This window comes from Tauraco erythrolophus, chromosome 23, assembly GCF_009769465.1.
Source record: "Tauraco erythrolophus isolate bTauEry1 chromosome 23, bTauEry1.pri, whole genome shotgun sequence".
Taxonomy (NCBI): Eukaryota; Metazoa; Chordata; class Aves; order Musophagiformes; family Musophagidae; genus Tauraco; species Tauraco erythrolophus.
The window spans coordinates 2,249,595-2,263,777 of NC_141487.1; positions in this window are offsets into that span (position 1 = coordinate 2,249,595).

Below are 14,183 nucleotides of genomic sequence, written 5' to 3' on the forward strand. Positions count from 1 at the left end.
TTTTTGCTTTTCTAACCTGAGATTTAAAACCTTTTTTTTCTTAGCTAAAACTAAAGATACTGAAAATTTTCTTCCTTTCTCTATGTTAAAAACTGAATAATTAAAATAATTTGGAAAAGGTCCTTATTATTAAAAAAAAAAAAAAGGTTTTGGAAAAAGTTGTTTAAACCAGCATTAATCTTTTCTCTTCCCCATCACGTTAGCTCTTTTCAGCATTGCTGAAAAAACTGTTTTGAAATAATAAATGTTGAATAACTGTTTTGAAAACTGGTTTACAGACAGATGAAGGTTGAGTGACTTACGCAGCATCACGTTGTTTTCAGTGTCTGAATCCAGTTCCTGTCTCTGCTGAGTGGTCCCCAAATCTCAACTGTGGTGGGATGAATATTAAAGAAAAGGGAGACAGAAAGCCTGGTGTGAATGCCCTGAGACGTTCTGGTGTTCTGTCTAGTATTCTTTGTTAGATTTATGCTGAAAATATCTTCTGAAAGGACGATCCAGGGACCATGAAAGTGTGGAGGTGATGCCTAATTTAGGAAAGTCCCAAGGGAAATTTGGAAGACGAGCCCAGCACCTTGTTGTGCATCGCACTCTCCAAACACCAGTCCCTCTTCTGCAAAGCTACACGCTAAGTTCTAAAGAACTTGGTGGTGATTTTTGCTCTGCTCCAAATGGCATCAGTGGCTTGGTTTTTTGGGGAAGTGCAGAGCACCCCTCCTGTTGGATAGCAAGGCAGAGGGGGCGACGAGTGCATCAACACACTGGTTTTGGGAGGACAGTTCCTCCGTGCTCCCTGTGTTGTACCCGCCTCTCGCCAGCTCCATCACTTTTCAGGAGCAGTGCCTCCTGCCTTACGGCATCCCCTTGGACGCAGGGTCTGCCTTGTGTTCTAGTGACAGGTATTTGAGCTACTTACACCCTCTAAATCTCTCTTGATGAACTGGGGAAATGACAAGTGAAGCTGCAAAAGGCATGATTGCAGCTATCCTAAGACCCATGCGTGCACGTAAAGCATGTCTAACCAAACACATCCCTGCACGCACCGGCGTGTAACAGCCTTTTGGTACCCCAGTTTTCCAAGTCTTAATCCTGGGGGGATGCTTGCCTGGCTCCGAGGTCACGGCAGTCTCATGACCTGTGTTTAGATCCCTTGTTGCCCATCTCGGTGTTACAGCTACTGTCCCACGGCGACCGTGCCAGCAAATTTGGCTCAGCAGCCTTTAGCTTTGCAGCATTTCATGAGCAATTTCTTTTCAGAATAGGTGTAGAGAAGTTTATTATAATAGGCTGTGGACCTGCATAAAATCAGGGTATTCTGAGCAGGGAGAGGTGTATGAAAGGGAATTAAATGACTGAAAAAGGATTTCCTTGTGAGGCTGATTTCTTTCTTTTTTAAGGATTAATGTAATTAATATCCTGTCCTGGGCAGGCCACGTTCTCACCTGGTGCAAAGCAGCCCAGAATTTTAACTGGTTTTGCTGATTTACACTAGCCAGTGAGCTCATCCTGCATTCCTGTAACATTCCTCTGAGTTCATCCCCTAACGCTGTGCATCTATGGAGCAGTATTGCCAGTGTTTCTACTCCAAGCTGACTTTTTGGGGGAAGTTTTCCCAGAATAGCTGGATGCTTGGATGTCCTCAGCTATTTGGCTGGAGCAGGAGTGGAAGGCGAGGAGGCTGAGATGCAGGAGCATCCATCTCCACCTTCCCAGGAAAGGCCAGAGAAGTGGGGGAGAAGGATTGCTCTCCAGAGAGGGCTGCGAGGGTGCAGCAGAGCCCAGCTGAGGGTGCCCAGAAGGGCACATCTACCCAAATTTCCTCCTGCAAAATAACAAGGGAGCTCAAATATGCAGTGAGCACGACAGAAGAAAGGAGATGGGGAGATCTGGCCTTTTACCAGTGCTTCGGGGGATTTTGGTCACCACGATGAACTTCTCAGATTCTGCTTCCCCTTCCAGCAGACTCTGGGCATCCCGAAATCACAGTGGGGTCAAGCCAGACACCAGGAGAGACAAGGCTGCAATTCAATCTATGATAGGACGTATCACAATATAAAATTTTAGGACTTTCTCAAACCCAGGGGCTGGAAGCAAAGTGACCTTCTGCCTCCTTTCCACGATCCCAAATCTCCGAAACACCAAAGGGACTTAAATCTCTTATGTTGGTACGAGTCTCTCTCTGCCCGTGCCACCCTTCGGGGCTCCGGCTGAGTTTTATTTCCAGCACAAAACCTCACCCCACATTTTATCGCCTTCCTTTCTCTTCCCCTTTCTCTTCTCTCCTCCCTTATTCCCCAGCAACCTGCAACCTCGAGGTGGCTCACGGGGAAATAAATAAATAAGCAGGAATCCTGGATGCTTTCTGCACATCCCTCGCCCTATTCTGCACAGAATTGTCTTTTGTATATACTCAGGCTAATTATTATTAATAGTAGATATGGGTTTATTTCAACTGGGAAAAAAAAAAAAAAAGGACTAATGGGGAAGGGGAGGGAGGATGAGAATGGGAGGGAAGAGGGGAAAAAAGAAAAAAAGAGAGAGAAGAAACCCACAAGAAACTGTTCACATTTCCCGAGACGTCGACAAAGCTTTTATGAATATAACTGGATTTGTAACAAGCATTGCAGCTGCATATAAGGCATTCAGACATGGAGACAATTTTACTAGATAATAGACTATCACGCAGGATACAATTTAAATTAAAAAATGCAATTTTCACCTTGAAATGAACAAATGATTACAATTTCTATACAAATTAAGGCATTCAGGCTCTCTTTCAGTAGTGGCATCAGTCCATGAAATATGACATAATTACCATGAAATACATTTTCAAATATTTTGATTTTTGTCCGCTGCTTTTAAAAAACATAGCCCCAGCTTCTGTGTGCGTGTGTGTGTGTGTGCGCGCGCGCGCGTGGGGGGGAGAGCGCCTCGCATTATCCCACCTTCTGGGGAAAAACACATTAAAAAGAAAAGAAAAACTACCCAAAGATTAAGCTTCCCCCCCTCTCCCTCCTTCTCACTCCCCCTCCTCTTGACTTGCGAGATAAAATTGAAAAAAAAAATCAGACAGAAAGAAAAGGAACGCAAGCGAAAGGCTCTAAAGCCTCCAGATTTATCTAAATTACTACGCTTATCTGCAAAAATCACATCTGCTGGTTATCTACTAGCTCTGCAGATCTCCCGGTCCCCCTCCCCTTTCTCCCTTAAAATGATGTTTTTTATTCCTCTCTTTTATTTTTTAATTATTTTTCCATTATGTTCTCTTTTTATAGCTGGAGATAGAAGGCGAATCAGAGAAATTGTGACCCACGCGCTCGCCCGTGGAGGGGGAGGGAGAAGAAAGGAAAGAACAACGGGGAAGTTTCTGAGAGTAAGTGGACTTTGGTGGGGACAGGAGGGTTGGTGAGAGCAGCTCTGGCACCTGCCCACTTCCAAAAGAGCTGTGCCACAGGTTTTGTTGGTTTCCTTCAACCAGATTTACCCACGCTGAGTACTTTTTGTACCGAGGCGATGCCGTGTTTTCTTTTATCCTCCCACACTATTCAAGAAAACCCACCGTGGGGACCAGGATATCTGACTTTGAAACATTAAGACAATTATTTTGGGTAAAATTTCATACTTTAGTAGTTAAAGGTAAGGTGATTCTATCGAGATTTCGCCAATCCATCCTGATGTTGACTGCTGAGGGCTTGTAGCATCACATCTAGACACCCACTGATGGTGTGTGGGGTGGGTGTTGGGCTGGAACTGGTCTCAAGCTCTGTCCCTTTGTCCTCCTGCCTAACCCACACTCTGATTTAACCTGTACTTCAATTAAAGGCCATTAGTGGATCAGAAGACTGAACTGTGCTTGAAAACAAGCGATCTTATCAGGTGCTTTGGTAGATCAGTATCAGACTGGTCCTTTTTTTGGTTCCTCCACAAAATGGGTCATAGGAATATCTCACCAGCTGTGTGCTGTGGTTAAATTGTTACCTAGAAGACAACTGAATATTTTTGATTGATGAATGGATGATACATTTATGCACATTCTTTAGCTGAGAAGGGAAGCAGAGTCCTTTAGAAATGCCTTTGCAGCGTGCTGGTTGGAGACACCTGGATGGTACAGGTGCAAGTCGTCATCGTTAGCATGAAGGTTTGGCATCATTGTTCCTCAGCCCAGGAGGACTGAAAAGCTGGTTCTGTCTTGGAAGAACCACCATCAGGTTTGCAGCACTTATTAAAGATGCTTTGAAATCAGTTGGTGCAGCACAAGATTGATGGAGGTGTGTTTTTTTTCTGATCTATTGTGGGCTTTCAGGATAACAAACTGGGAGGATGGGGCTGGGAGGTGTCCTGTTTGCTTTGTTGTGTGGCCTGAATTTAAAACTGGTTCTGTGGAGTCTTGGTGTGAGGTGGGATAATGTTGAATATTGGCCTCGTGGTGGGTGTGACCAGCACTTTAAATCAAAATGTTTGTGGTTTTTGTGCACGATTGTGTTGTGGAGGGTGTTCTTGAGGAAACCTTGTGCCTGGATTTTGTCCTGCTTCCCCGGTCCTCCTCTAGTAAGTCCCACTGGCATCCAAGAAGCCAAACTCTGGTGCAGACAGGTTTCTCACTGTAGCTATCCCTTTGGGTGCGATGGTTTAACTTTTCTTTGTGATTTCCATCCTGCCCTCTCTCCAAAACTGTGTCTTTTCCTGCAGCATCTCTGTGGGGAACAGGGAGCTTGCTGCGATGTTTCCAGCCTCTGTTGCTTCAAGGTTTGTTGACCTCGATTTGTGTTTCTGAGATTTTTACCCCCAAAATCATGTGTGCTGGCAGTACGAGTTTCTTCCAGAAAATTCACACTCTGTGCTCAGCACAATGTCAGGAGGAGGGGGAGAAATAATTTTGTATTGACTGGTGAGTTCAGATGAGCTTGTGGGCTGCAGATGGCAGAGGTGAACATCCCCATCGCATCAAACCACGGGGGTTTGGGGAGTCTGAGACCTTCATGGCTCCTTAATTATCTAAGCACAGTGTTTAGCCATATTTAGGAAATCTTGTAAGCTGTTTGTGTGGAAATTACAGAGTTTTGGGTGCTCATAAATAAGGAGCATCTGAGAATTGGTTAATGTGAATAATTGAAATCCAGTTACCTGTAGCAGGAGCAACCTGACAAAAGATGCCAGGATTGGGCAGGAAATTATTCCCCTCACATCATAATTTTTTTTAATTTTATTAACATATTCTTTTAAATTTTCTGGTCTTAATCTAGAAAATCTAGCAACTCTTTATATTTAATAACAAACACTTCATTTAGTTTAGAAAAATACATAAACAGAAAAGTGCTGAGTGTTGTTATTAATGTAATCAATAAGTTCAGCTGAGAAACTATTAGATATTAGAATTATTAGAAATTATTTAGTAGGGAAAAGCGTTTTAACAGAAGTTGAACCTGCTTGTTTTACACTCCAGCAACAAAATGTGGTGTGCCAGGTGCTCTGGGGACATCATTTGCAATAGCTGCTCTTGGCTGGGGAGGGGGGGATGGACCAGGTTTGTAGTCCTGCTGGGACTGAGGTTCAGGCTGAGGTCACAGCTGAGCTGAGTTTGCATGGCCTCAGCTCAGCCCTAACCACTGGAGTCAGCTCTGGCAGTATCATACTCAGGACTCAGTGCCCATAAACAACAAAAAAACCCAACATAAATGAGTTAGAGACATTGCTTTTTCTACATTGCCCCCATTTCCTAAAGGAGGAGAGGCCAGGAGGGGTCTGGCAGGAGGAAGAAGAGAAATCAGGATGGTGGGATGGTTAGGACAGGCCACACAGGGCTGGGTCCACCTTTCCCGCTGCTCTCAGCGAGGAGAATTGGGAAATGGGTTGTAGGAAAAGCTCCAGCACACAAAGCCGAGTCCTGTGTCCCTCTTAGCTCTGTTTCCCGGGCGCAGCCCTGGCGTGGGTCCAATCTTTTATCAGTTTTCCAAAGTCTCATGGTTTTATTTCACCAGGAATTTGTTCTCTTAACCAAAGCTGCAGACAAATGGGTCTCTCCAGTCCTGGGCTCAAGCTTCATCTCTATGCTAAGAAGAACACTTCACATATGTGTGTCACTTGTGCTTTAACACAAATAAAGCCAACACGTGTCTCTACTGATAGAGGTGAAGCTGCTCCGGGCACTTTGTGATCGGGATGTGGGAAAAGCAGGTCCGCATCCAGCTCTAGATGTTGGAAACCAGTGGTTATTCCTTACCAGTGCCCAAAGCTGCCGTCATCCAGCCAGATTCTCATATACCCAACCTACATCTCAGCCCCACCTTGTCACAGGGAGGTGACACCTCTGCAGAGCTCAGCTCTTGACTTCCCAAACGGCTTTGGACAGCAGCATCAGAGCTGCCCTCGGATCAAGCTATGCTTGTGACTGACTGCAAACTTCACTTTGGTACTCCTGGAAAAGATCCAGCCAAGCCCTGCTGAGCCCGTGAGGTCTAATAACACCAAGAACTAACAGATTTCAGTTCATTATTCAGGTCAAGCCCCTTGTTACTAGAGGTGTTCTGCAGGACTGAGCTTAGTCTGGGAACCATCTAGTGCTGTCTAGAGCCATGTTCTTCTCAAACCTTTGACTTAAACAGGTGGCTTAAGCTCACTAGTGGCTTCTGCTCACTCCTGTTGTAGATCCACCAGACATCTGAATGTCTAATATATTCCCAACATCGTATTTCTAACCACACTGCAGGTGGTACCTTGTTAGAGAAACAGCTTTGAAGGAACGCTCTTGAGCTCCAGTTATCATCAAGCCGTGGCAGGAGGGAGGTCAACGAGGCTTTCTGCGAGTGAGGCATTGTGCAGGTCTGGCCTTGGCTGGGTTTGCTAGGTGCTTGAGGAGGTTTGGGCTTAATTTGGTCTCCAACTGCACTCAACAGATGCTTTTGCTCAGCTGAGGAATCCTTCTTCCCTTGCAGCAACCTCTTCTTGTCACTGTTTGACAGCTCCTGCAGCAAAGCTTTGCAGCCGTGGCCCTGAAGGGTGGTTGCAGAGCGCCGAAAGCGTGAGAGTTTTGTTATTGTTGTTGTTATTATTAAAATTGCAAAGCAATTAATTGTAATTAAGAAAGATAAAACTTCAGAAGGCGAAGCACAGCAGGTACACAGGTGGAGTGCTGGCAGGAGTTCCTCGCCTGCAGAACAAGGGTGTTAATGCAGCCGTAATTCCCGGCTCCAAGTTCCTAACTTCAGGAAAGACTCAACTACCTGCAATCACGGGCATTGACTCCATCCTCCCAGGGTGAGGAAGAAGGTTTTTTTTATTTTTTATAACCAAAAGCCTGAGGCACACAGGCTGGCTCCATCCATCACATGTTACGGAAAGATGCACCCACCATTGCCCCAAACAGGCAAATGTTTGGCCAAACTCGAGCGCATCCCTTCCTACGTGTTAAAACAAAGGATGCCCCACCTCTAGGATAACAACCAGGGAACAGAGCAACATCCAAGTCATTCTCAAGCAAATCCTCACCTCTGAACCTAGATTTTACTTAGGTTTGAGTTGTGTTTTTTTTTTTTTTAAACCTCCATGTGCCTTTACGGCTGGCCCCAGCTGGGTTTTGCTACCCTACTGAAGAGGATGCGAAATTAAGTTATGTGAGGCTCCTGCAGCTGAACCAGATGCGACTAAAACCAGCCTCTTTATGTATTCATGAGCTGTGTGGAAGAGAAATAAAAGGATTCATTACCACGCAAACTGTTACTAATGACATGTACCTGGTGCCGAGCACCTCTGGAAATCTAATGCGACACACTGGAGGAGAAAATGTATTCGCTTTTCAGAGGCCGGCGCTGAATGGAAAATTTCCCCTCCTTGGCCCTTCCTCATTCTGCATTCACTAAAAGCAACATTTACAATTCTTCTGCCATTATGTCCTACCAGGGCCTCTGCGCTTTCTGTCACGACCTTGATATTAGCTGAAAATTGGAAATTCGCTGGCATAGCGGAGGTGGGGAGGGGTGGGAAGCAACTTGCTCTGCCTCCTGGTTTGCCACGCACTCGAGAAAGAAAGAAAGAAGAAAAAGAATGAAAACCCAATGCTTAATTCTTTTTAACTAGCCAGCAGGAATAGGTGGAGGATGTGGGAGTGAGAAGGGACGGGAGACAGAGGGATAAACGTGAGCAGATACACTTCAGCATCGTTTCACAGAGGCGTTGCCTCTGCTCTGGCTCTTCTGATGCTTGACAAGGTGTTAGGAAAGAAACTGCTTTATCTTATCTTACCCCCAAATCCCTTTCCCAGCCTCTGGGCAAAGAGGCTGGCTTATGGTGATGCCTGCTTAGCGTTGGCTGTGCTCCACAGCTGGTGATGTGCCTTTGCCAGCCGCGCTTCACCATCGCTCCATCCTTTCTACAGCCACATCACCTATGGAAAACTCCTCGTCCCTTCAGAGTACCTCTTTTGTACACCCAGCATGGAGATATTCTTACCCTACGCTAATTCCAGATCAATTTGCCTCTTCTTTCCCCAGTTTGGCTGCTCCTTTCTCTCTCCCAGCTGTACTCAGGTAGTTAGTCAGGGGCTTTCTACAAGGTTTCATCATAGCTGGGTGGTACTTCCTCAGATGAGGTTTGGCCTGGACTCTGGGGAGTTGTGGGGAGGGATGAGGGTCTCAATGATGTTTATGTTATTCTTCATGTTTCAGTGCAGAGGATAAACGCTCCTAAAATGGAAGGAGAAGGGGCTTGTTGGGTTCTGTTCTCACATCCCTTTACACTGATATATCTCAAATGCCTTCGGTCAAGTCATTCCTGGTTTACCCCAGAGCTGGTCCCGTAATTTTCATCCTAACTAAATGAGATGTATTGCTTAATGAGGCAGCGAGGAGGGTCTAGGCATAAGGAACAGGGTGCAGGGAGAAGCAGCACACGAAACTATTGATGGGGCATGTGTAGGGAAGGAGCCTGGCATTGGCAGGTGAGGAAAACCGTGCGCCTGTTGGCAGAATTGCAGCTACCAGGTTTTAATTGTCTCAGCCAAGCACAGTCTGTTGGTGCCAGTTTTGACCCCACTAAAACTACAGTCAGTCTGCAGACAGGTGGCTGTTGAGGAATGGGCAGAGTCGCGCTGGTTTGGGGTATGGCTGTATGGCAGCCTTTGGGCTTCCCCGTGCCTTTGACCTGGCACCTGTATGGTGGGAAAGGGCGGCACTGCCGCCCTAAGCCAGGGCCTTGGCAGTGCCTTGGCCAGTGCTTTTTGACTCTCCAATGTTTGCATGTCTTTCAACAGACAAGGGACACTTTCTTTGTGTGTTGACTTGAAGGAAAACGTTTTGGAAGGAAACCGCCTTTTTCTTTTATTCCCTCCATCCCTCTCTTCTCTCCATTTCTGGCTTATCTGTGCCTCCTTCCTCTCTTTTCTCCTTTCTAAATCTCTGGTCCTGCCTTCCTCCCTCCCTGCCTCTCCCTCACCAGCCCCATCACTTGTCAGGTTGCTTCTTATCCACTTCATTAGCCCCCGTTCCCTTGTTTACCGAGGGGCGTTTGTATTAGTTGGAGAGCTTTCTAATTTAATCAAGGTTAGAGATGTGATTCCAGGTCTTGTTTGCCCAGCATGCTGGCCTTGCTCTCTGATTAATTCACAGGGCGTCAGATGTGCTGTTCTGCTTTGTTTGTCATTTTTTCCCATCGCGTCCTACTCCATCCTCCGCACTCCAGGTGCACAGGGCTGGGAAAAATGTGCTGCTCGGGATGGAGGGACCAAGCTGCACCCAAATACGCAGAGGCAGGGCTGCTTGATGGTCTGATTTCTGCCTTCCTTGAGGTTAATGTGCAACAGCTATTGCAGTCACCCTGAGATGAAATTGGTGTAAAAGAGGAGAATATGGGACCCTGAGGTCTCATGATTAGGAGCAAACTTGCCCGAAGTTCATGGTGTCTCCGTGGGCGCTAAACCCTCTGTTCACGTCCCTCCTTGTCAGGGACGTCAATCCAAAATGGGCAACTGGATGTTTTAACATGTGAGCAACCAAGACTCAGCTGAGGAGAACCATGGTTGACCTGAGCTGATGCTGGCCATGGCCTTGCCTTGGGTGGGAGATTGGGCTAAAAACCCCTTCCAGCCAAAGACCATGAGAAACAGAAACGTTTGCTCTGATATTCTTTGCAAGTCACAAGTGCAACCCTTTGGTTCTATCTCCCCAAACTGGTGATTTCTCTTTTCTAACCCAAATTCTGTCCCTTGTCTGCAGGGAGAAGTGCTGGCTGCGAGAGAAAGGATTGTCTCTGCCATTGAGGACCCCTCTGGGAAAACCATCCACTCCCCCTGTGCCTGGTGTAAAGACTTTTCCTCTAACAAGAGCAGGGGATGGGTTTCATGTCGTAGGCAGCTGCTTCCATCTCTGCTGCTGCAGTGTAAATGCAATAAAATGCAATGAAGAGGAACATAAAGCTTCTCCAAACCACCGTTCCCAAGCTTAGCTCAGCTCGCTGGCCTTCTTCCCTGCCACCTTTTCCATGCCTCCCTAGAAGGTAAGATGTGAAAGGGAAAGGGGGGATAATCTGGCTCAACTGGGTTTTTGTGTGTTGAACATGCCAAAATTGCAAGCAGATTCCTCTTTTCTGGGGTGATTCGATGACATCCACCCCTCCTTGGCCTTATCCCCTTTCTGCCTACCCCCAGCATCAGCCAGACAGAAGGAAGGTGAGGGGAGAAGTTAATAAATAAATGACTTGTGTCAGGGGTGGAAGGGGGAGCTGGCGAGAGCATCACAGCTGTTAAAAGCTGCCTCCTCCTATTGCGGTGAGTAGGCAGAACGGCAGCCTCCCAGAGAGGGTACCACCACCACTGCTGTCCTGCCTGGAGACGGGAGACGGAGGCATCCAGCCCAACCTGGGTGTTTCAGAAGCACTGGCATCCTCCCTTTGGAGGAAAAGGTACAAGATCTCATTTTCCCCAAATCCTTGAAACTCATCCGGCTGCACTGGGCAGGAGAGAGAACAGAAAACGGCTTCACTGCAACATCTGTGAGCCTCTCACGCTCGTTTTTTTGGGCCAGACTTTTTGATTTGAGTGATGGTTGGCAAATGGAGATGAGGTCTGGTGCTAGGCTCTCTGAGGAGCTCAGGCTTTGTTTTGAAGTTTGGATTTTCCTGGTCTGAAAATCTTCCTGCCCATTTCTGTCCCCATCACCAAATTTGTTGATCGTGTTGGGTCACAATTCTGGAATAACGGCTTTCAGCTGTGTCCGAACCCGACTCAAAACCCAGGCTCCGTACGGTTGTCAATCCAACCTCAAATCAAAGCCATACGAGCGAGATTTTACATCTGTGTGCCTTTCCCATCGTTGAAACCCGATGAGTTGAGGGAGTTGTGACAAATCACTAATCCAAATCATCCGCCGCATGGGATTGAGACGCACATCCAAAGCTTCTGCCAGCTTCTGGAGAGAAGGTTCAGCCTTGGAGAGACCTCTGACCTCTTGAGCAGCCACCTGCCTCCTGTAGACTGAAAAAGGAGAAAATAGGAGGAAGAAGAGGTGCATCACCATAGTAAAACTTGTGTTGTTACCACTCAGGTTTCCTTCCCAAACTGCTTGGTTGATAGCCTCTGTCCAACTGTCCGCATCGATGCAGCCACCCTTCTTTCTTAATGCTAAGTGCAACCTGGGCAGGAATTGATGTTGTGTCCACATGAAGAGGCTTTATTTCCACACACTGGCTACCGACTGCCTTGTTCTACAGCTTTCCGTGGTGCAAAAGGGGTGTAAGTGGTCACTACTCGGATTCGGTGGTGTTTTGCTGGAGCATCAATAACCTCGGAGAGAACTGGGTCCTTTGTTTGCTAAGTAGCATTAAAGTATTGTTTTGCACAAATTATTTTGCAGTCATTACCTGAGTGTGGTGCCAAATATATGCAAAACTGGGGAACCCAGTTTGAAAACAGCAGCGCTGGCTGTCCTGCCACTCCCTGCTGGGGAAATAGGTGGCTTTGCACCATGGTTTCACGCCTGAACTACAGAAATCAGTCTGTGATGTGTTGGGGGACCTCCTCAGTGGTAAAACAGGGAGAAGCTTATGGAAATAGTGATCCTGGAAAGCTGTAGGAATTAAGTTCATGTCCATCGGCTCTACTGTATTGTACTGGGAAGCTGTGAAATCCCTTTGCACCTCGATTCCTCATCTACAAAACAGGGATAAATAATGTTTTCATCTGTCATGGGGGAACAGCATGATACTACTTAAGACTGAGATGCATTGATAGAATTAATTATTAATCAGGAGGTTATGTGGGCTCTTTGCCACGGAGTTGCAACCCTGAAGAGGTGTAGGAACATATGGCCAGCAGCACTAATGCCCTCAACCTCACCATACAGCTACGGTTGCAGTGAAATGGAAAAGAGGAGTGTAATTTTAAGGACTCTCTTGGAATGGTTGGAATTACTGTCCCCAAAATCATGAGATGGAGAAGGAATGGGTTAATATTTCTAAGGCAAATAGGTGTGGGATGCATAGGGCACTGAGGCTCTTTGTGGGGTATGGGCTGGGTGGCCTGATCTCACCCCTAATGAAGGAGGAAGAGTGCTTAATTTTAAACAAGGGCTGTGTAGGTTGGGGTGAGAAAAGGGGAGGGAAAACGAAAGGGAGAAAGCTGGAGGAGGGAGCGGGGAGCGAGAATGCTGGCCACTCGAATTTCAGGGCTCTCAGGGAAAAGCAGAGCCCTGAACTATTTTCCCAGGCTGTGAGAAGGCATCACAGCTGGCTCTCCCCCCACCCCGGGCCAGGAGGGAGGGTCTGAAGTGGTGCCAAAGTCTTAGTGTTCGTAATGCAAACGGGAGGTGGGGAGGTTACGGACAGGCTCTCCCTGGCTGGAGCAGAAAGATGAGACTTTCCCCGCGTGCAGCTGCTCACCACATTGCCCGGCTCGGGGAAAAAAACAATGTCAAGAGCCTCTGACAAGTTATCAGCTGCGGTTAAAAGGAGCTGACAAGTGGAGGAGGCAGCCAGGCCAAGCAGACCGTAAATGCAGGTGTTACTGAGGAATTATCGCCTTCCCTGCAGCCTGGGCAGTAGTAAATCAGCCTTGCTGCCACATCGTTTGGGGCCGAGGATGCTCAGAGCCAGCGAAGAGTTTTGGTCCAGGAATTGTTTTAGGAAGCTGATCCCAAACTACGTGGCTTGACGTGGATCATGTCCTGGTCGGGATTCAGGGGCTCGGTAGGCACCTACATCCTCGGAGGTGCTCAAAACACGCCAGCTGTGGAAAAAAAGCCAGACAGTTCCCATTTTAGTAACCAAAGCAGAAAGGAAAGACAATGATTTCACCTTTTTCCTTCTTTTCTCCTTCTATACTCAGCCAAGAAATGCTGCTCCAAGAGCCATTTATCTACTTGATGTTCAACTCCCCCTCTTCAGCCCTGTGCAAAGTGGAGAGCAGGACAGGACCAAAAGGTGTGGGACAGAGTAGGGAGCAGCAGCTCGGCCACAGCAACAATATTTTATTGCTGGTGTAGACTAAACCCTTTGGTTCTTGGCTCTGAGCTGCGAGTAGATCAGTGGATGTCGGGGTTGTAGCTGATTCCCCCCACTATCCCTTCACCCCTCAGCTCCCCAGGATGCAAACTTGTGCCTTTGCAAGTCCCCAGCACGTTTGGGTGCAAGACTGCACAATCCTGGAGTCAGCTTCTTGGAAATCAGGCCTGATTTAATCAGCCGGTTCCTATTTTTGATAGCGTGGAAACTGCTTCCAGCTCGTCTCCTCCGCGTGCGTTCAATTTCTTCCTTCGACGGATTTATTCATTTATAATCCGCCGTTTGCCAGCGAGATCTCCTGGCGAATGCGGCGGCCGCCCGCGCCGGCACACGCAGGGGATGCAAATCTCGGATGCCTTTGGCATCTTGAGAAGGGCGGGCAGGGCTGTGCCAAGAGACCTGGGTACCCTCGAGCATCGCAGTTTGGGGGTCCACGTGCCGAAGGAGGGATGGGTCCATGTAGAACAGGTCTTCAGCATGGTTGGTGCACCCCCTTGTCGCAGTCACTGGTCAAAAACCCAATTTAGCAAATTTCATAGAAATTTAGCTAATTTCTAAATCTGTTTTAGCTAATTAGTGCATTCTCTGTGTATATATGTATACTTCAGGCTCTGTGCTTGATTGCTGTAGCTGCTCTGTGGTCTTGAACCACACGACAGCCAGTGCCCAGTGCAGAAGAGCCATCCTCTCCTCGCGTG